Raw genomic sequence first — 24,097 nt, forward strand, 5'->3', positions numbered from 1 at the left:
CATGTCATTAGTTTGGGACATTTAAAAATAACTGTTTTATTAACTGTTTATTGTCTGCTGAATTTTTAAGCAAGAGTGTTTTCCAAAAACCTACGCAACTTTTTTTTTTTTTTTTTTTTTAAAGATTGTTTTTGACCAAAGACTGTTTTTTCACACCCTCATACTGACTCCCTTCCTGCCTGCTGTGTTCCCAAGAGAGCTTCTCTTCTGCCGCAGCCCCGGGGCTGTCCGGCTGTGGATTGATGTGACGAGTAGGAACTGGGAATCAGCTGGAAGGAGGCTGGAGCCACAACAGGTATCCCCCGCACTTCCTCTGCTATTTATAAAAGCATTAGTCCAGCACTGGAGCCAAAAATAAGACAGAAACCATTTTTAACTTCAATCATAAACGCAGATAATGACTCATTCAATCAGACAATTTCTCTCTCTCTCTCTCTCTCTCTCACACACACACACACGCACACATGCGCAAAAGTCAAACAAATACCAAGCACTACACTGAGCAACAAAATTAAAAGTTGTAACTGGACAACAAAAGCGTCCTTGCCTTAGTGCTCAAGTGTGCACGCTCACATTAACAACAGACAGAAGTCAATATCATGGCCGAGCTATTTTTGTATCAAGCGCCACTTCGGAAGCGTGGGCCTGGTGCCAGTATTCTTTTCAGTATCGTCTGGCCTTCATCGCATCGGTGCTGAGATACAAACGCTCCTCACCCTTTCCATCCCGTCCCTTGTTCCATTGTCACCAGTCTTTCCCTCTCCCCGCTCTCATCATACCCTTCTCACTTTGTGTTTCTCTTTTACACACACACACACACACACACACACACACACACACACACAAGGTTATTTGTTTTTCCACTGGGTCGAACCACGGTGCCAGGTGAAAGCATCTCTTGGCAGGATATAGAGAGTGTCTAGTGTGAGATCACAAGGCCCCACTCTGCCTAGCAAACCTTGAAGTGAAGCACCAGGCTGGAGTTTCAAACAAAGTGCCCTCTCATTCATTATACATGCAATTGCACTGAACATCTCCTTCCGCAACACCATCTCTTCTCCTCTCTCTCCCCTTCGTTCCCACCATCTTCCTCCCTCTCATCCCACATCATCTTTTTCTCCGTTTCCTCCCGTCTTTTTCCCCCCCTCCCCGTGCACAGCATACATAAAGTATGAATAAAATTAATGACATCACGAGCTGTACTTTGGAGAGCCACTGGGAAAAAGCCATACATCATAGGACAGAAGGAGCCTGGCTAAAGAAAAATGGACAAAAGAATGACAACGGAAAAAAGAGAACGAGAACGTATCTGGGAGGCTTTGCTCTTTGTCCTGCACGTTGTGTGGTTTAGGATTGAATATTATAATACATGAAATTTTCCAAATATCCTGGCAGTCACTCACTTTTCCTCTCTCTCTTTTGTTTCACTCCCTCTTTTGGTCAGCAAAGTAATGGGAGTGCTCAAAGCAGTCCTGTGCAATGTGGCCTTTGGTGTGGGAACAGCACAGATGACATTGGAAAGGAAGAGTTTTGTGGACTTTGGCAAAGGGGTTATGCTCTTTGCACTGCAAAGCAGCAAAAGCTGTGTTTGGGATTCAAGTGGAGTTTTTCTCAACTTTATTTTCAAAGGTCCTATCAGAGGTGAACTGTATGTCCCTTGCTTAGTTGTGGGGATAGCTGATCTTTATGGATTAAAAAAAATTAAGCATGAGTGTTTTTTTTTTTTTTTTTTTTAAAAAAAAAAAAAAAAAAAAAACAACATCCCACAAAAGATTGACAGAGAAAAACAGAACTTCCCATTCCTCAGAATTCACTGTGAACACAAGATTGGGCTAAAAATACCCATTAGCTATGTGAATATCAGAAGCAGCGAGGACGCAGAGCAGTGGCGGTGGTGGCGGTGGCGGCGGCGGCAGCGCATATTGTGGCAACTAGAAAAATCAGGAGTTTCAGATGGATGTGAGCTTGTGTGAAGCCAAGGCACAGAGCTACCTCTGTGCGTCTCACCGGAATCGGTTGCAAAATGACTTGGCTATGTTGCTCTTGTGACAAAGATAAATTACAGCCGGTGGAAAACATTTCTCCATTTTTTTCCCCCACACTTTCTCCTCTTTTCCATACCTTTTTTTTTTTCTTTTTTTTTCCATTTTCATTGGCACCGGGGGTACTCCAACTGAGGCTCACATCGTAGCATGACAGCGCAAGGGGGTGGAGAATGATTGTATCTCTCTCTGAATAAGTGTGAGAAGTAGCTTTTAACATTTACAGGTTACGCACAGTGATGAAACATCGACGGCACCCCATGTTTTGATATTTCAGAATTCAGCTTTTCTATAACATACCTGAAATTACCTCATGATATAATATCCTCAAAAAATGTACAAACTCAAACTGTTTAAAAGTGATTCTCTTCTATAAAACAAACTAAATACAATTATCTTACATTCTAGTATCTGAGCCTTTCAATATTTAAACAAAAAGACTAAACTTTTGTTCTAATCTAAATGTTTCTCTTTGTCTTATCTTTTAAAGTTTTCCATTCCTTGCACTCCTCTAGACTTCTGGCCTCCCAAAGATCGTCTCCTTGTCCAAATATTTCAGAGTGCAGGCCTCAAGTATGGTGAGGTGCTTTGGGTGTCTCTATAGGTGGGCTGCAGCTGACGATAGGATTGTGTGGTCAGCACCGCTGAGGACGGACCACCCAGCGGGCGCTTGTTGGAATAATGACCAACCGACCAGGCAGGAAACAGGAAACAGGATGAAGAAGGCAGGACATCCTGTTCATCTAGATCAGTTTGTTAAGCGTGACATCACAAAGGCGATACTTTTTCATAAATCATAACCGATGGTGGGTCAAGATTTTGTCGTCGCGTTTCTTCTAACTGATCTCAGTGTAGATACGTATATCTGCCTTCTCTCTGTTGTGCTCCTTTCTCTGTTTTCACGTGCGTCTGTCTTCTCAGTTTGCCTTTTCAGCCCTCACACTGACACTGTTTTCCAGACTGCTCCATCATCCCAGACATCAAATCCGACCCTCTTCACTGCGAGAATAAAACAAAAAAAACAAAAAAAAAAAAAACACGCATTTTCATCTGAATATACACCAACAACAACCTCACAAAACTCAGGCAAAAAAAAATAAAAATAAAAAATCAACACAGAAACACAAACATTTCAATGCACAAACGCTGAGACGAGACGCACACGCGCATGCACACAAACCACCCAGACACACAGCTCACACTGACAGACAAACACACAAAGAAACAGCAAAACACAAAGCACAGCGCAGCCAGAAGTCTACTTTATGCAGAAATATTCTAAAGTGTGTTTTACAATACAATTAAACATCAAAGGCTGATATATTCCTCTGTGATCTTTAACACCCCAGTGAACAAACCCCATACACCCCCTTCCACTTACGCTGCACACAGAAAGTTGCTGAACGTCACCGCTAATTACTAGATAGAGACAGAAGAATACTTTGCATCATTATGCAAAAACCAGGACACATTCAAATATATGCATTCATCCCCCCCATCAACCATTCAATAACTCACTTGTGTACTTCGTTTTTTTTTTACGAGTAATTGCAGTTCTTTTAAAGGTACACAGACTGTGCTGAAAACACAAACACACACTTTGATAAATGTTTTCTAACATGCCCACGATTTAGACTGCATAAAGGTCTGCTCGAAACAAGTAAAAAAAAAAAAAACACATGGTGAGGTTGAGCCGCACACTTAATATCATAACACACATTACAACAATAAACTAGAAATATTTCTCTGATGCAGCATAAATAGGGCACCTGCTTGGTGCAGTAACTACGAGCATTGTAAGCCGATAACTTGGCAAAAATAAAAACAGAATTGTTATTATTGTTTTTTAAACGCCACTAACTTTGAAGCATAAAGTTAAATAAATATGTAAAAGTATCTCATCAGTTAAAGAACGCATTGTTCTGGTATAGCGAGCGAGATGTACACTACACAGATGTAAATGCCTGCAACTGACTGCTTGAGCCATAGGGCACACAGTCTAATTACAGCTCTTCAATACCTACCACAAGTACATTACCAAGTTGTAACCTGCAATTCAATGTTTTGCTGATTTGTAATTGTACAAACTCCTCATACGATTTCCAAAACATTTAATGTGTTCGCAGTCGAAATAAACTTTAAACGGGAGCAAACTGGGCTCACGAATGCCATGTACAATAAATGCTTGTATTGGGAATAACCTTTTCTTCAATTTCATGTGTTTTTGGGCGTAATTTAATGCTTATATATAGTAAAGCGTATTTACACACATTGTGAGGCCTGTCTGCAATTACTACATTGCGCATTTAAAAGTCAATAACTTAAATACGGTCTCTGAGCTAGAAACTGCGTGTGCCCCTTCACTTAAGTAAAGCCTCACAGAGCCTTTGGTGTGCTGCAAAGTGCCCTGACAATCGGCTCACTGCCCAGGCCAATCACAGGGAACACGTGACCTTCTAATCCCCACCAGCGAGAAGGGTAAGAGTGTGTCGTCACTGTTGGTTTTGTGAATCAGTGCCCCAAAATCCCAAATGATTTGTCAAGACCAAGAGGTCTTAGGGGAATAGAGGAAACAAAAGCAGTGCACGAGAGAGGGGTGTGGGTGTCGGTGCACACGTGTGCATAAAAGTGTGTGTGGAGAAGAAAGAGAAAAGAGACTGAGCATGCTTTTGTCTCAGATGTGTGTGTGTGTGTGTGTCTGAGATTACAGAGTTTGGCTGACAGAGTCCTCCGTGTGTAATCGGTCCACATGAGAGTGCTCACCTTTCTCTGAGCGGATTAACCTATCGTTTAATCCCAAGAGAGCAACAGGCCAGACAGGCCACACAGAACAGCTTCATTGACAATGGTCAGACAAGGAAAGGCCATCAGTATGCCTTATTACAATTACTATATTTAACATGTATTTTTCAGCTCAATAGTTCACTATTTAACAGGTATTAAAAGAAATTATAAAATAAAATAACCTGGGTATAGATATTTTCATCCAAGCCAAGTGTTAAAAACAAACATTTAAAATATGAAATAGTATGATCTAGGCATCTTTAATTTCAAATTAAACTATAAAAGGTTTGTCAAACAGTGAATTCCTGTAGGCCTACGTGTTGCACAGATTCAATCAGCATCAATAAACTATTTCATGTCACAACTTTAAATAGTATCCAAAATTAAATTCCAATGTGAACATTTCAAACGTATCATCTTTGTCGAAATCAAAATGTTTGTCTTTTTTTCTATTTATTAAATAATCCTACATTATCACTAAAATGGTAAATTTTAAAATTATTTACAAAAAAAATGTGAAATATCCAACACAATAGGAACACACTGCATTTATATTTTCTTAGTGTGACATTAGTTAATGTTCTTTGAGCGTAAACATCATGTCAACCACAAAATAAGCCATACACGGCTCCCATTATAATAAAGTGTATAGTGCAACTGCTATGGTCATTGAAACAACTATTGCTGGTTTTTCTGCACATTATGTGAGAGGGTTTTGTGTTTGAGGGTTTTAAGCACAAAGCAAATAATCTTCTTCAAGGGCTACAACCTGTGAAAGGCGCCTCAAGTTAATTAGGGTGTCATTAATAACACTTTTATTGCAACAGCTTCATGTGAGCAACACTTAGCAGATAATCACCTTTGGACGCCGTACTACAATAATAATGATAAATAAAGATGCTTATTTTTTTTTTGTTTTGTTTTGTTTTTATGGAAGAATACGTGTAGTTTAGTTGAAATTGAAGCTGCCTAACTTCTTATTTATCTCAGATTTTGCAGCAATCCTTTTTAATCTTCCTTTTCTCTTCACAATATCTATTTGACTGTAAAATAATGTTTATAAAGAGCAAATTCATACATGAATGATACTTTATGAAGTGTCTATTAAAGATGCTTTTACACATATTTATGAAACAAATCCTGAGTTATTATTATTATTGTCGCTTCTGCATGCATTAAAAGTTTACATCTATGTGGAGAAATGGACAAAAACTGTGATTGTATAATGAATGGTATATTGGAATTTATTAACTTTTGTATACATATTTTATTCTTTGAATTTATTTGGAATTGTTTTTTTTTTTTAGAATAAAGAAGCAAATTAGATTACAGTCAGAATGATCAACTATACTAATATGTAGGAGTGCTAATATGATAATAATGTTATATTAAGTACATAATGAGAGAATATGATGTGTTTGGGTTTAAAGGGGCAGTGTGCTGCATATATTTATGATGAACATGAAAAATCGACACAAGTTGTATGACTTTACTTTTAAATTAGTCACGCATTTCAAGTTTTAGAAGCTTTGGATATAAAGTTGTCAGGTCTTGGGTCACTTCTCAATGAGTTTAGTGCACTCTGTTGGTCAGCGCGCATCATAAAGTATATACGCTCAAATAAGTTTCTCTTTCTTTTTAAAAAGATGGATAACAGATAAAGCGCATCAGGGTGGATGGATGGTTTGGTTACATGTGATGTCAGTGCTGTACTTACTTTATTAGGCGTGAAATCGGGACCAGGAGAAGAAGAGGATGAAGAAGAAGAAGAAGAAGGAGGAGGAGGAGAAGAAGAAGAAGCGGTCCGCCGGTGCTTCGGTCCAGGCTGTTTGACAGGAAGATCGGAGCCGATGGTTGACGGTCAGGAGGAGTTCAGTTCACCCACCGAGACGCACTTAAAATCCAGGAGCGCAATTTAGCAGAAGACGGCGCCGGGAGGGGGAAAAAGTAGCGTTTACAGTGCGTGATGGGAGTGTGTATAATGTCAGAGTAAAGTACTCTGTCTACCTCTGTGTCGTTCTCTGGCTTCCCCACCTCTCTCTCTCTCTCTCTCTCTCTCTCTCTCTCTGATCAGTGCTCAGGACAGTTCCTCCTCCTCCTGCTGCTCAGGACGCGCGCGCTCATATATAGATAAATATAATGTTTTTTTTTGTTTTGTTGAGAAACTCTTTCTCCCCCTGATCACCTCTTCATACTCTCTCTCTCCCACAGATGAGATGAAATATAATCGATGTTGTTCTCTCCTGTTTAAAAAAAAAAAAAAAAAAAAAAAAAAAAAAAAAAAGGGGGCGGGCTCACATTTCCCCAACTCTCCACTTGAATGAACGAGACCTTAATGCCTTATTATCGCGTCAGCGCCGATCGAGTGGACAACAATGAACAGGCTCAGAGAGAACCACCACAGCACAAAGGTGGAGATAAATGGGAGACATGGGAGCGACATGGTGCGTTTTAAACAGGCAGAAGTTTGTGGTTTTATGAGGCAGAGTTAGTTTGATGGATTTTCTGCTCTGTTTTTGCGCTTGTTAATATTGAAAACGAACTTCACTTGATATACGTATTTATCGCACGAACGGGCAACATTGATAAAAAAAAAAAAAAAAAAGTCATTTCCACAGTTAGGTTACTTTTTCATGATTTCCGATTAAGATTATTCCATTCATCCATCCATCCATCCATCCATCCATCCATCCAAAATCACAAGGCAATCCCACACGTCAATCATGGCATTGTTGCCAGATTCTGATTATTTTTTTCCTGTCCCTCAAAAAATGCACAAAAATGCTGAATTTCCCAACTTATCCCAATACAGAGGTGGATTGGCCATCTGTACCGTCGACCCGAAGTGGGTCGGTCCGGTCCACTACGTTTCGGGTTTTTTCGACTAGTGAGTGGAGGTAGATATAGTAACAGATGGCCAAAAATGTGGCAAGAAAAGAGTGAAAAGTGACTAAAATTGGCCAAAAGCAGTCAAGAGTGGCCAAAAAAATGAGGAAAGAAAGAGGAACCAGGTGGTATGTAATGACAAAGGGTAGCTTTAATGGGCAAAATGTGGCAAACAATAGTGAAAAAGGGAAAAAATGTGGAACACAAAGAGGCTAGGTGTAGGGGGAAAAGGAAACAAGTGGTATTTATTGGGCAAAAATGAGCTTTTATGGATAAAAAGTAGCCAAAACAATTAAAGAACGGATCAAATTGGATGAAAGTGTAAAAAAAAGCTTTAAAAAATGGACCAAAAAAAAAAGGAAAAAAAGGGAAATTTATTGGTGAAAGGTATAAAAAAAAAAGAGTGAAAAAAGGGGGAATAATAATTCAAATTAAGACATAAAGAGCCACAAGTTGAGAATCAATGACTTAATAACGGCTTCTACATGGTGTCCACTGATAATATAGTGATAATGTAAAGGGCTGGTCTGGACAGAATACACCAGGGCTGAACTTTTGTACAGTCCACCCCTGCCCTGATATGATTGTGACAATTAAATATAACAGTTGTATTTCCTTTTTGATACCTTTTTTTGTTTAACTTGCAGAGTTTAAAAAACAAAGATAAGAAGGATTGCTGAACCTGGCAACAGTCAATGTAGGTGGAAACAATTTAAAAACATGTAATCTCCGCTCAGAAAGACTCGTATGGAATGATTTCCCGTATTTATCTCATTGGCAGTGTTGTTACCCTCTGCAGCCCTCTCGTGCAGCCCACCCCTGTAACTCCCAAATCTTTTTCTATTCTCAACAATTCCTGGGATGTCTGTAAACGCTGCCTTCTTTCTCAGACACTTCCTACATGTTCCACCTCCTGTGGGCTGCCAATCATTCTCCAGAACCCAGCTATCTCCTCCAGATAAGCCTGACATAGACAGTAAGCATGGTGGAATTACCAAGCCTTTATCCATCCAACCAAATGATTTCAAAACACCCACTCTATTAGTGTGAAGATAACAATTAGAACAGCAAGTTTGCTACTTCAGATAAGAAGCAGACAGGCAGTGCACTGGCTTTCTGAGCAGAGATGTATCTCAGATAGGCATTGTAATACCATTGTTCTTTAATTCTCATGTTAAATGGGTGTCAATTCAAGTTTTTCAATGGCTGTCCCGATTCAAGCATGGCGAAGTATAATACAATATCTTACACATATGATTAACTTCCCTTAAAACTATATATATATATTTTAGCACCCATCACATATCATTTGTGTGTGCTTATATTTTAAACAGATTGCCATTGATGGTCTACTTGCTCCCTGAATCTAAAATTATGGGGTGCACCAGTGGCAGATTTATTAACATTGTATGGCCAGACAACAGAAAAGGAGTTTATTCATACTCTGCTAAAATAGAGACACAAATGTGAATATTCTGTTTGTCTTACCAGTTACACAGAGAATATGTTGTCTTGTTGACATTGTTTTGAACACAAAAACACAATTGGTATTGATTTAGTGCTATTTATATACATGAGGCTAACAGCTTGTCTGATGAAATAAAGGAGGGGTTCTCAAACTGGGGTCCTGGGACCCTCAGGGTTCCATGAGCCGTAGCTTGTGGGTCCGGGAAGTAATAATAATAAAAAAAAAAATATTATTATTTGTGTTGTATCATCACAAAAGTTTGTAACTACATATAGGTACCAGTGCACCAATCAAACAAATACACTTTACATGTACAGTATATGAATATTCGATGTCAAGTCCTTTCAAATATTACATCCAGTTTTTTTTTTCAAATAAATATGCACATATTTTGTTTCTTGGTAATATACATAAACACATCTTCTTTCATATGCATGACTACTGCAGGTACTCTTTTTGTTCATTTCTCCTACAAATAATAGAAATATTTGAGTTGAAATGTTAAAATAATAGATGATTTCTATAGCATTTGGGGCTACAAATGGCAGTAAATTGACTTTAATTGACATGAGGATTATGAGGGAGCCCAAGTGTTCTCTGGATCCAAAATAGTTGAGAAACCCTGAAAAAGATAACACATCATGGCATAACCTTTCACATAAGAAAGACATATTTAAGTAAGTTCTGTTTGTCCACAACAGGGACTTAAAGCTGCAGAATGTAAGTTTTTTTGGTGCCATTTGGTCAAAAATCCATAATCATTTTTGAGCTATCAGTTAAACGGTAAAGCAAGAGGAAAATGGAAGACCGAGGTGGAGGAGCAACAGAATAAAGGCACAAACGTGTTCGGGAGGAACAGACTCCACGAAGGTCTCTCTCTCTGTACGTGCAGCGAACTGCGCACGATCCGCTTTCAGTACGTGCACAGTCTGCCCCACATAGGGAGTCAGAGAGAGAGAGTCAAAACAGATAGAATAAATAGTTTGTAAATCTAAGAGAAACATTATCTAAGGTGAAGAGAACAAACAATTCATTTGTAGTGTGGATGTGGAGTGTCTGCTCTGCTCTGATCAGCTGGGCTCGGCTGCTTGTGTGTGAGGAGCGACTGTGAGCCTCTTATGGTGCATCCACACCAAACGCGTTTTCTGCGGCACACACAAACAGATTACATGCAAAGTCAATGGTTTAGATGCGCTGGGAGGCCAATTATTCTTCGGTGGGGCGGCGCGACCTGATTCGCGCGTGGAGAGCGCAAGCGCGCTCCCGATTTTCGTGATATTCGCCGTTCGTTTGAGTTGAAAATATTGAACTCCAGCATGTGTTTCGCGTGACGCGCAGGCGCGAAAGCCAATCAGAGTCCTTGTTGGCAATGACGTCAGGCAGGCAACAAGGAAACCAGTATTTTCACCCGTTCAACCATTGAAGAGAAGCTTATCGTAGCGGTGTGTGACCACTGGGAGCTGTATGACACAGCCTGTTATTTTAACCGGGACCAGGACCAGGAAGGATTTGGCGTGGAGGAGAATCAGCGAGGAGGTGGGAGCAGCAGGTAAATGTTCTCTCTGTAGTTTTCATCTTTGAAAGTCGGCAGTGATCGAGGATAGCATTAGCTAATGATAGCATTAGCCGCTAACACCAGCTTTTTTCACTGATGGCTTATGAGAAGAAAAAAAGTCAGGAGAAGCGTAGCGGGTCAGCTGCAGGAACATCCAAACGGTGGAAACACCCTGTGGTCATGTCCTTCGTCGACCCCTTTGTTTCACCACGAGAGACAAGCAGCAACATGGGGAGGGGGTTGAGGAAGACAGGACCGCAGAGTATGGTCAACCATCAGAGACTGGAGGTTTGTTTATCAGTGCAGACATGTAGAAATATATACCAGGTTAATATTCAGGCCTTTATGCATCACAGGGCTTCTTCTACTGGGGGGATCTAAATCTAGTTTAATGATTTAAAATGTATAGTAATGTGTTTCATATATTGTGTTTGCTGTCACTCAGAGGTAAACAATCAAATGAGTGATGGAGAAGGACAGGGAGGGGGAACAGATAGTGCTCAGGGAGCTGGAGATGGTGATGATGGTGCTGCAGCAGCATCTCCTGCAGAAACAAGTGCAGCCAAACCATCTGATATGAACATGACAGAAGTTGTTTTACACTCTGTTGTAAATAAAATGTATCTATAAATGCTTAGTATATCAGTGATGAAAATGTTGATCATTACCTCATTTAATGTTAAATTCAAATATATCTATGATCTTATTTAAGTAACAGTGACTTGATAAGCTATTAATATATACAGTATATATATATATATGAGATGTTTTTGAGAGGCCTGCTTCCTACCCTGCAAAAAGTGCCACCAGAATTTATGGAACGTTAAATTTCAAAGTCATAAACTTCTTGATTATCATCCGGTAACACTAAATTTGGAAAATTTTAATTAGGTTTTTGATTGGGCTGGATGGGCTGGGGTGGGGGGCACTCTTTGCATTTCAGGAACCACATTGTGAATAGTTGTTTATACTAGTTTGTTTATTACGTAAGTATTATAATATTGAAGTAAATAGTTTGTTTAAAATTGAGGTATTATAATGTTAATGTAAATGATGTTCTTTCAGAATTGTTGATTAAAAACACATTTTGAAGTGTACTTTTGCTTTCTTTTTCATTTCTATCAATGCATCTTAACAGCTATGTGTACACCACATCAAGGATGTAATTTCAGAGGTGAGGTTTCTTGGATTATTTCTTTCTGGTTAAAAATGAAGCTGACAGACGTTTCTCTCCCCATTCTTCCATATTTATTATACACATGTTAATACAGTAGGAAGTTTGCTCTATAGAAGTATGTGGTTGGCACTGGTGCAATATGTCTAGCAAGAGAACAGCTCCTGCAGAGAAGTACGGTGTGAAGACCTCTCATCCATAGCTGTTAGCTGTGGTCCTGAAGGAGTCACCTGTGGCCAGATACCTGCACAGTGAACAACATAGAAAAGCTCAGATCATTGATAATCATATATATATAATGTGGGTGTGTGTAAGTGTGCATAAAAGGGGGAGAGATTAGAGAGAGAACAGGCCTTATCTCCTAGAATGTGTTGCCAGATGACAATAATTAACAGTAGTAAATAACTAATGATTTATGAATTATTAATGAGTTAAAAACAATAAATATTATTTATGAAACAAGCCTTATCTTCCAGAATAAGTCTCCAGAGGACAAAACATAACAATAGTAAATAAATAATCTATTATAATGATTAACTTTTATTTTAATTGTAATATATTTATGAAAAAGACAATAATAAAGCAGGCCTTATCTCCCAGAATAGGCATCTCCAGAAAACAATAATTTTAATAATTCTGCTTTTAATTCCCTTGGGATTAATAAAGTATCTATCTATCTTTATTGTGTATTTGAGAGATGTGTCTGATGAATTATGGCATCTTCGGTTGCTTATGAAACTTACCGGAGACAGACAGACAGTCGTTTGGCTGCAGAGATGGAGCTCCGGTTGTTGGTGTCCTGCCGGGATATCCGTGGGCCAATCCGACCCAGCAGGTCATCGAATCGGGGGCTGGTCATCCACAGGTACCGATGGAAACCGTCATCATCCAGGCGCAGCTCCTGAAGCAGGCAGTGAAGCTCACCGAGTTGGATGTGTCACTGGTTAACCTGGTGAAGCCAGGAACACCGACGTTTCTTCCCCTTCCGAGGGTAAGGAGCAGCGAATTGAGGGGGGTCCTCCATAGTTGATGGTGGAAACAAACAGAGCCTGGTTGTGGCTTTTTGGGAGTCTAGTGGGCGGAGCTTCGCTTCAGGCGCGAATATGAAGCAAATAGGGAAACATTTTTTTAATCCTGCGAATCCTGCGGAAAATTTCACGCGGCAGACACGAACGGTACCGCAGAAAACGCGTTTGGTGTGGATGCACCATCACTGTCATCACAGCAGCGAGTGATACGTGCTTTCATGTCTCTAAAACATCAGAATGCTCTCTAATAACACAAGACAAAGTCCCTACATTTGTTACTAGTCTCTATTAAGAAAACAGTTCAAAGAGTTCCACAGTGTGTGCGTTCGCGCAAGCATTCACAAGAAGACCGGTAAGCGTCATTCAGGAGGGGAGGGGGGAGTCTAGAGTATCTCACAATTCTACAAACTGCAGCTTTAACCAATGTGTGCTCTTTATTCCCCAATGATCATCACATAATTTAACAATGTACGCTACATTCTATCAATCACCTGGAAACCAGAGGTGTCCAATCTGGTTCCAGAGGTGGTCAGCAATACCATTCCCATCCCTCTTGCTCCACCCCGGAGTTTGAGCCAATTTACATCGAAGAAAGTAATCTTAAAGTTTGACAATACATGGAATACACAACTGGGTTTTTACGGAAATAAAAAAAAACGTTACTGGATAAAATACTCACTCATTTAAATGTGTCTATCTTCAGGGGTTAAAACAGATGACAGCCCATCTCCATGAGCTTGGATTTGAACTACTAATATGGAATTTAGGAGTGTGACGATATCTCAATACGCAATATATCACAATATTTTTCCGCACGATCGATTATCGATATGCTCCCTCTAAGTATCTATTTTTTTTTCCAAAACCTTTTCTGCTTTTTCACTCAAATGTGCAGGTAGGTCTTCACAGAACTTTTGTCGCTGTTTGTTGAAGGAACCAATATATTGTTTACTGGAATATTGCACTATAATGGTGTCACTGGTAAGAAAGACCCTATTTGTTGTTTACAGAAAGCACTATTGGAGATACTTATTCATTTATATTGGTATGTTGACACTTATTTACAGAAATGTTGCGCTAAAAGAGTGTCACTGTTCATAGGACACTTTTTCAATTTATTGTCTTTCAGAGATTTAAAATTGTTATGTCATAGATTATCGTAGATTGATTTCTGACCAATATATCGATAATCGCAGTATCGCCATATCGTGAGATAATCGGTTGCTTTGTATCGCGTATTGTATCGTATCGTGAGGTACCCAGAGGTTCCCACCCCTAATGGAATTACAAACAAAGTAGTGTAAGAGGACGCCTTCCAGTCTTTCTTTTCTCTTGCAGTTCACAGAGGAAGCTATAAGCTCTGTGTGCAGTCATCCACTCAATCAGTTTGTCAGTCAGTCAAGGTAGGAAATGATGGGACATCAGTTGATAAATAAATCAAGCGGGCTAATCTCCTTGACGGGCGGACAGTGCAGCCTGTAACTGACACTGCTGGTGTCTGATGTCTCTACCACCTTCACATCACCTGACCTTTTAATTTTTAATAGCATTTCCTCTGGTCTCCAGACCTCCATGAAAAACAATAAGTGGTAGTTTGTTAGACACAGTGGGTTAATAAACCAACAGGACGTGTTTTAATAGAAAGACGTAGCAGCGTATATATGAAAGATGGAGTGCACAGATTTCACACCCTCGACTGACCTTTTGTCAGACCTTTTCAAGTGTAAGCCAACCGCTACATTAAATCTGTCACTTAGATACAGATGTTAACGTGGTAACATGAGGCGTATACGCACCACCTTCAGTGTTTCTCTGCTTCCTTCTCTTCCGTGCCCCTCACACTTGTTACTTTCTTTCAGCGAATCCCTTCGAAAGGTTGATTTACTTCTTTACAATTCTTGAGGTTGCTTATGGTTGGCACCTGAGCGGAGGAATAAAACAGAAAGGGGTGAGGGTGTAAATACGCAGGACAAAGTGCACATGATCAATGTTATCATCTACATATACATATACATACATGGGGAAATTATGGGAAATAAATGAGAAAAAAGTTAGTTGAATACATTTGAATGAAGAAAAATCATTAAATGAGGAAAACACAGGCTGATGAATATTCATAAACGAATGTCTGAATCGTCTACAGGGATAAACGTATGGTGGAGGTATATAACAGCTCCAATCAGGGCTCATACATTTAATGCAAAGTAGGAAAGACCAAGTGTATATTTTGCTCCTGAGACTACTCGGTGGGTGGGGATTGGGGGTGGTGAGATTGCAGCAACTAAATATTGGAGAAATCGCTCAAAGCGCAATAGCTACAGTAATAATATGTTGCATGGCAAAGTTCAAGGTGTGCCACACCATTCTATTTTAAATACTATTGATTTGATGTATACAGGAAATGGTAACCCTGTGTAAACAAAGCTGTAATTTAGGCGAAATAAGGCAGGTTGATGCAATTAAATCACTGAATGTCAAATAATTCATTGTTGTAATGAAGAAAAAATATTCAATTAAATACCACTGAAAGTACCTGGAATTCTTCCCTCAAATCTTATCACAAACCGGTGTTAGTGGGAGCATCCTTTGTTTAATGTGTATATGTATGAGTTTACCAACTCATCAAATCCCATTAAGAGAGAAATCTGTTAAGCAGAGTACCCAAATTATTATGTAATTTTAAGAATGTAACACACACACACACACACACATACACACTGGAGGATTTTTTGGCTAAGTGGACATTTGTGAGGTCTGGCATCAGCCGTGCATGAAGAGAGATGAAGGAAAATAGCGAGTGGATGTGAAGTCAAACACGTAGAGTAAGTGTGGTTTTCTGATATTGATCTCGCCGGGATCATTTCTTAAGCCTCTCCTGGCAGTCGTTTCACAAGGTGTCACATAAGTGTATACGCACACGCACACACACACACAAAAGGTAGAGCGTGTGTGTGTGTGTGTTTTGGTAAAGCACGGAGAGGGAAAGAAATATCACTTATAAGCAAAAGATAAACACAAGCACATTCCCAGGGCAAATGGGAACAGCCCCGGCTCGGTGCAATCTGTTGTCGATCATGCTCATGTGAAAACACAATCTGCCTGTCACTGTCGATGATGTTGTCAAGCTCTCAGCCTCACTGCTCCTGAGAATTAGCCAGCTATAGCAGGAGTGCTGTGAGACACATGACGGTGGTGTGTCCGAGGATGCTTCCAGTACTTTTGGTATTTTTTTTTTTTGTAATTCTACTGTTTTAAGGATTTTTTGTGCTTTAGAAACTAATTGATTATCTCTAATGCGTCAATCAACGCTTTCACAAAAGTGCAGGGCTCACAGAAAGACCTTCAGGCTAACTCTACTCACAGGCTCTGCTGGGAATCTGGACGTTTCCTTTTTTGTGAAGTGTTTTCATGTGTGCCTTTCAGTGTTTTTCTGATTTAGTGTTTATAAAAACACATTCCATATGGTTTTGGGCTACAATATTTATTGGTAAATAATTCTTTTTTTTTACTCAATACTCAGGTATAGTAACTCAGGTTCTGGTATAGATGCATGTAGTGCAGAAATGCAATCCAGGCGGTTATTTTGTGCAGGTGATTGTTTACATTGGCAAAAAGCTAATATATGCTAAGCTGTATGATTGAGATTAAAATTTGAAAAATTTGATCACATATTGCATTTCACATTTATTTTTCAAAGCTATGAATCACAATTTGGTAACCTACAAAAAAGAAACAACTTAAAGGTTGTAGTACGCAGTAATAATAGTATGTGGAATTGCACTGAATTATCTAATTAGGAGAGCAAAGGTGAGAAAATCGATTTTATCATCAAATGTCTTCAGATTAGAAGAATAATGGAAAAAAATGGTATTCAAGATAAAAAATAACAGTTTATTTGCACTTTAAAATCTGCTTTTATAATATCTTAGGCTCATTATTCCACATAAATGTTTGTTTCCAAGCATTAATGCTTAGTATTTGTTTCTATGATGGGGGAAAACCACAAGTGTTTTTGAACAATGTGCACTGATGCTTTGGAAAAGTCATTCTAGGGTAGTTTTTGTCGCCTGTGTTTCTTTTTCTGAACTCTTAATGTAATTTCTTCTACATTTCATGAGGAATTCATGAATAACAAAAACAAAACTTATTACATCATCATCATCATCATCATCATTAAAATCAGGCGGGCATTTTCTATAGGCTTGTATCATCGAACAGTCACGCACAAGATACAAAGTTAGTTGTGTCAAAAGGGAATGTTGTGTGTAACCAACAGTATTCTCTCTGTACACCTTATCTGCATTATGGATGAAGCACAAGCTGAACAACAAGCTCTCTCTTTGTTCTCCTTGATGCTCCAGTTACATCACAGGAAAAGCCCCATGGTCCTGTGACAGTGCTGACACATCAGGCCTGCTGTGCTTTAACTGATTTATACAGTATTACTGATGGACACAAATGTAATGACATAAAACCCATATCTGGGAGTTTAACTTTAAGATCAAGCTCTTAATTGTAGGGAACTATTTTTAAGAGACAAAGATGCAAAAAAAAAAAAAATGCTCAAATTGACTTCATATACAGTATAAATATTCAGATATCAAATGCCTTTGTTTTCATTATCACAATTTCAAAGCAATAATTTATATCAGGGTTGGGGTCAATTACAATTTTCAGTTACAATTACAGGTACATTTTCAATTACTCATGTTCAGTTACAATTCAATTACGAATATAGTGAGCAGCATTTTTTTAATACTTTTTTTTATCCATAAGTCAATTATGATTACGTTCTCAATTACTAAAGTTCAATTACAATTAATCACAATTTCTGAACCTGAAATAAGTGACCTAATAAAAGTTAACCTTACTCTTGTGTTAGCTTTCAGTTAGCATGTCTTATGATAACAGGTCTTAAATAAGCTGTAAAATACACTATAAACTAATTTCTTTCCTATTTATTGGTTACCTTGTTAGGCTTCCTGAGCAAAGAAAATATAGGTATTCATATTTTTGGTGTGGGAGCCTTTTCTGTGTCAGTATACCCCTCGATTTAAATATCTTTTAAATGGTAAAATGTGGGAAAGCTTGGTATGAAACATATGAATATTTAAGTAAAAAACGTAGAACTGTAACAATTCATCAATTATAATTACAATTTCAAAGTCAATAATTGAAACTCAATTACAATTGAATTACAATTATAAAACAACATACTGTATATCATGCCATAATTGTAATTAATTATCAATTACATGATTACAATTATAATTGACCCCAACCCTGATGTATATACATGCATACGTGGCAGGTACAATTAACATCTGCTACACAGGGCAAACCATTACACAGAGGTGCAATTAAATATTCTGCCGAGAGGGGAGGTGTGCACCCATCTCAGCTAAAAAAGAAAACGTGCACATGGCTTAACTGCAGGTCTCCCAGTTAGAAGTATTCAAATAAAAAAATAAATAAATAAAACTAAATCAGGAAAAATATCTCAGTAAAACAGTTATTCAACCCTTGTTTTGTAATACACGCTATTTAATCCCTCCAATGGTTCCCAGGGGTCAAATAGGACAAACTATTACCATTAAAAAACCACCTCATATGTTCCCCATGTGGTTGTAAGAAGAAATACAATGTACTGTAAATAATGTATATCTGGACTGTAATGCTGTGTTCACACTGGATGCGTCACAAAATGTTAACGCGACCAGATTACATACAAAGTCAAGGGGATAGACGCGGTAAGAGGCAAATTTTTCGTCTTTTTATTAGTAATTTAGACTGAACGTTTTAGTCATTTACTAATTTTTTTGTAAACAACTTTGGGAAACTCTGAATGTTATCGTTCCTTTAAACATGTTGGAGTATAACGCTCCTCTTGTAACTACTTAATTTGAGGCCAGTTAGATGATTAACATGAGATTGACTGACTTTTTATAATGTCTGTGAATCACTTCCAAGTACTTAACGGAAGCTTAAACTGGGCATATTCTAAGTAATTTTAGTCTGTATAATTGCTAAAACAAATACAAACAAATGTACAATTTATGACTTTTGAAAGAATGTCAGCCCATGGACCAGTGTAGTTGAAGACCTCTGACCAAAGCTGGTGACCCAAGCATTTCCCCCCCAACAAATAAAGATCATTCAACAAAGCTTGTGTGAGAACTTCTCCCACACTCCCAACAAGCTTCTGATAGCATCTAAATGAATAAAAATAAGTAAAGTATAAAATATTGTGCATCTAAATGAGGATTCCCTTGCTTAGATGTTGTGATAGCAAGGCCCATCCACAATCTGCGTCGGCCCGTGCTACGTGGCGGAGCTTGGCAGACGAGTGGCAATGTTTAAAGCTCTTTTTTCCTCCAGGATCACCCCCGACTCATTCTTATTCAGACATGATCAGAGGGGAGGCAGGCAACTGAGATTAGCTACAGATCAAAAGAGTTGCCTAGCGCAGCGCATGTGTTTTGTAGTTTTTTGCGGCCCTGGCGTATTGTACTGGTGGAGCATCAAACTGTTTTTTGGCCTCAACAGCACTATGGGGGTTTGAAGAGAAAAAAAGAGTTTTTAAACACGAGGATGGGCCACTGTTGAAGATTTTCCAAAATTAAAGAATAAAGAAATTAGAAGGGAAATAAAAAGGACACCAAAAGACTGGAGTCTATGCTCTGTAACAGTAAGCCTCTACAGGACTCTTTAACATATGCTTTCCAGGGCTTTTCGACTTTTAACTGCTCCCATATGTGTAATTGGACTTGTTTCACTAATACTTTGTTTGAATAATGAAATGCACTTTAAACAGAAACCTGGTTTTTGTAACATAAGAGCATTTGAATCAGTGCTGCCCACCAAATAACCATGGAAACAACCATGCTTTCTGTGAGCAGCTGCCATGACAAAACCAAATCAAATCGGCAAATTACTTGTAAACATGTATTTTAACCTCACAGCTAATTTATACAAAGAAAAACAGTAGAAACATTAGCAGGCATTTCTGGACTGAGTTACAGTATGTTCCAGTAAACAAGGAAAAACTCAACTTCTACGATCTAGGGGTTTTTGGGACTTTTTCCACAGTCATATTTGATGGGTTGTTTGAAATTCATGCGTTCACAAAAGATCAAAGCCGGATTATTCACAGGCAGAGAAATGTATGATGATGAATGTGGAATGGTTTTTTTCAAGGGTCTGATTTTTTCTTTAGAATGCCCCCCAAAACCACATTTACCACCAATAATTTGGAGTAAAAGCTCAGAAAACAAAAACAAAAACCTTGACATTAATTTACGAAAACAATACCAGCCAAACCGTTTATAATATTTCAAAGGAAGAGTGATTGTTAATGTCTTTCTCTTCAAATGACTAATTTCCTTTGCCTGTTTCCGTTTTATTCTCCCTCTGCCCATGTAGCAGCTATAGGTAGAATAACCCTTTCTCAGTTTATTTAAAAGTACCAAAAATGACAAATCAAAAGTTCTCCCTTATAAAAGAAACTTTTTTGTCACATAGTACCAGTGGTGTGTGTTTGCTACTGAGGTTGCTACCTTGAGGGGATGAGTCATTCTTTAAGCAAACAGCATGTTAAGGGCACGCTCCTTCGTCTCACTGATAATTCCAGCTTGTATAACGAGACGTTCTGAGCAATTACTCTTTAAAGTACCAGTAACCTAAACTGACTGTGAAGAATTAGAAGCAGAAAAACAACACCATCTAAAGTTCCACTTTTGTGACTTAAACCATTTGTCTGGCCTCAGAGAAATTAAAAAGTTGACTCCTAAATTTAAACACAAAGTTCCAGGAGCATCAATCAAACGTGATTGGCAACAGCTGAGACGTGACTCCTCCTCCAGCTCTGCCAGAGATTCCCTGGTGTCTTTACTTCGTCAAAAAAAAAAAATGAAAAGAAAATAAAAAGCTGCAAGTAAACACCTGTTAAATGTTTTTTTTTTAACTTAGCGGAAAGACATTTGTGAGTTTGAGTTATTAAACAAAGACATCATTCACTAAAGTTTGCAAAAAAAATTTAATACAACAATTAGGCAAGAGTGTTTCAAAATACAGTGCAGAACTGGTTCAATTGAGCAGCTGAAAATATTAAAATGATGGCGTAATCTGTTTAACATGTCACAGCCTGCCGTGTAAAGTATGTTTTTAAATCCCTTTTCCATTAATAGAATGAGATCTAGACAAAAGGGGTAGAAAGGAGGCAAGAGGTGCATTAAAGAAAACTCACCCGCGCCTTTTCTGTTCTTCCCCAGGAAGTTACACCCTGCAGCACCAGCTGAGGATCAGCTTAATCAAATAAAAAAGAAAGAAAGAAAGGAAAATGAGCAAAAGAAAATGTCAAAAACTGAAAAGTTAGAAACAAAAAAAGCCCACAAAAGTCTTAAAATAAATGTCCAGCATGTAAAAAAGCCAGACCAGCTGGCTTTGAATAGAAACCCCCGATATGGGCTGTGTCTTTGCCCCCGATCTGTGCTTGAACTGAAACCAGGTCCAGATCTTTCCAAGCACCCCCACTGTCTCAATACACCTGCCCCTGTCACTCAGGGATATATTTAGCTTCAAAAGTATCAGTGTCAACACGCGCACGCACACACACACGCACACACACACACACACACACACACACACACACACACACCCCGGACCTTTGTCAGCACTGACATAAATGCCCCACCAAGAATGCTGCCATCTTCTTAGCTGCCCCACACCCGCCCCCAGTTACCAGAGTTACGAGGCTCCTGCCCAAAACAACCTTCAATGGAAATGCGTTCAAAGCGCAAATATACTTTGCCAACATTTAGAAATATCGCTTTTACTTTGCGAAAAACCTGTAATGGAAACCCAGCTACAATCAGATCCAAACCCCAGCCCTAGACCTATAGTGTAAATGTTAGATATCTATCTATAATCTCTTAGGGAAACACTTTGCCGTGAGGCTTGTCGTTCCACATTTAATGGGACAGAAACTCTCTCTTGTTGAGCACTCATTTGAATAAGCATTATGTCTCTCATTTGAGCATCACAGCTGCCAAACGTAATTTTAAAAACCTGTGCTGTGACAAATCGTCTTACCCCTCTCATAACCAGAACAGATGTAATCTATGTAAATCATAAATAAATTAGCCTCTTAAAGAAAATAGCCAGCATTGATGGCGAATGTCAAAATGCCAAGTGCAGCGGTGTACACCTATAATTTGATGATTATAAACTCATTAAGTTTATCTGCGACTGAAATCCGCCTACATAGCGTTCGGGGAAAGGTGTTTTTTTTTTTTTTTTTTTTACAACAGCTTGATAAAAATCATATCTCTGTAGCCAAAAAAAGCCTTTTAGGTTCTAGCAAAGCTGCTGGCATCCTTACTGTATACCATTTTTCCTGCTAAATGATACGTTCACAGAATGTAAGAATCAACATATGACAGTACATTATTGGGGATTTGTGGGGGTCACAAAGTAGTTTATTTAATTTCATTATATTAAATAATAATTGTCTCCAAAATCTAATGAAGCGGTTTGTCTGTTTCAACTTTGGGGCTCCACAAACTTCCACAACAATACCTCTACATAAGTTTAGTTTCCTCTGAAACAAACTACTATTTCCTGTCTGTTGACATCTGGATATTGATTAGTATTCTTCCCAGAACAAAAAAAAAGTGAATTAACCATAAACAGAAAAAAAAACAAAACACAAAACACAGTAGAATTCCCTCGAGGATAGACTTTTACACTTCTGACCGTAAAATATGTTTTGTATTGATCTAATTGGGGTGTTTACATGTTTTTGAGCTAGATGAAAACTAATCTGTTTATTTTAGGGATTTCTTGTCGCTGTTGCTACCTGGGAAGACCGTACCGTGAGGGATCAGAGTCTGCCCTTTCTGGTATTTTCCATGACCTCATGAACAGGAATCCGCTAATATGTTCAGGTGGGAATTGGTGTGGCGAGCAGACTGAGTGAGTGCCTGTACGACCTAATTTAATGACGTTAAACCTAGATGATGGAACAATTCAATCAGAATCGAAAAACCGATAAGACTTTTTTTCTGTTTGTGCTTTTTGGCTCAGGAATTTCTGTAAATACACTACTTTGTTTATTTGGTTTGTGTAAACTTGGTAAGAGATCTTTGCTGTTTGGTTTGCCTATTTATATGAAGCACATGTGTGGAGGACTAAAGCTTTTAGTGTGGAAGGAATAGTAAAACTGGACATTTGTCAGGACTTTGTGGTTGAAGTGGAATTGATTTACTTGTGTGTGTTAAAAAGCATTAATGCAAGCAGTTGCCTCAGCTCTTTTCCAATAAATACATTCTTAATCATTCTGATACTTAAAATATACCTATTTCAATCCTGAAAATATAGATTTTTTAATTTGAACACATTTTTAAAAATCCTGCTTTATTTCAGTCACAATGTGTTTTAATCTGTTTTAATCTTGTAAAATGTTACTTTGTTTTTTTCTTTTTTTAAATTGTCTTTTAATTTTCAATTATACACAGCACATTGAGTTACAGTACCTTATGTATGAAACGAGCCATACAAATAAATGTGCCTTGCCTTTTCCATTTGCTGAGAACTTATTGCCAGCTGAAAATGTGTTGTTTTCAGATAAACTATGATTAAGATTGTTTGTTTATTACATTTACAAAGCAATACATTATGAGTTAATATAAAGCGATGCAACATTAAATGTAGCAAAAACATGTTAAGTACTTTAGACCAGTGGTTCTCAAACTTTTTAGACTCAAGTGCCCTTTTTTTCTTACTTTTGAATGCAAGTACCCCTTTACTACATACTCAGAATTCTGTAAAAAAACAACCATAGACCATAATAATGGAATGAATGAGTGATAACACACATTTTAAATTTTCTCATTTTGTAAATAAGTGTAATGAAACAGTATTTAGCGCCTCCTGAATAGATTTATTTCTATAGTTTTCATCATTTACTGTCATTTCCCTCCATATGTGGGACCAAGACTGACTCTTGTACTTTCAGTTCATGTTCTAATTAAAATAATTTATATCATCATTTTGTCTGTTTATTGTGTCATTTTGTATATTGTTGTTTGTCTTTTATTTTTATTATTCAGTATATTTTTCTTTTATTTTGTGTTTTCGTTGGTGTTTGTGTGTTGTTGGTAT

At 38.2% G+C, this 24,097-nt stretch overlaps 1 protein-coding gene across 13 annotated transcripts in view; it reads right to left on the reverse strand.

Moving 5' to 3' along the window:
* mef2cb (myocyte enhancer factor 2cb) overlaps positions 1-21,428 on the reverse strand; it is a 75,516-nt gene extending 54,088 nt beyond the window's left edge. For 11 of the 13 annotated variants that reach the window (XM_028458234.1, XM_028458232.1, XM_028458230.1 and 8 more), the window contains exons 1-2: positions 21,183-21,428; positions 14,734-14,858 (exon numbers count right to left, since the gene is read on the reverse strand). The gene's annotated coding sequence lies outside the window, so the exon portion shown is untranslated. Of the gene's footprint in view, positions 1-2,121; positions 2,470-6,543; positions 6,904-14,733; positions 14,859-21,182 lie in introns of those variants that run through there. The other 2 variants (XM_028458224.1, XM_028458223.1) reach the window with 2 other exon arrangements.
* Positions 21,429-24,097: the final 2,669 nt, after the last annotated feature.

The sequence above is a fragment of the Gouania willdenowi genome, chromosome 9 (assembly GCF_900634775.1).
Source record: "Gouania willdenowi chromosome 9, fGouWil2.1, whole genome shotgun sequence".
NCBI lineage: Eukaryota > Metazoa > Chordata > Actinopteri > Blenniiformes > Gobiesocidae > Gouania > Gouania willdenowi.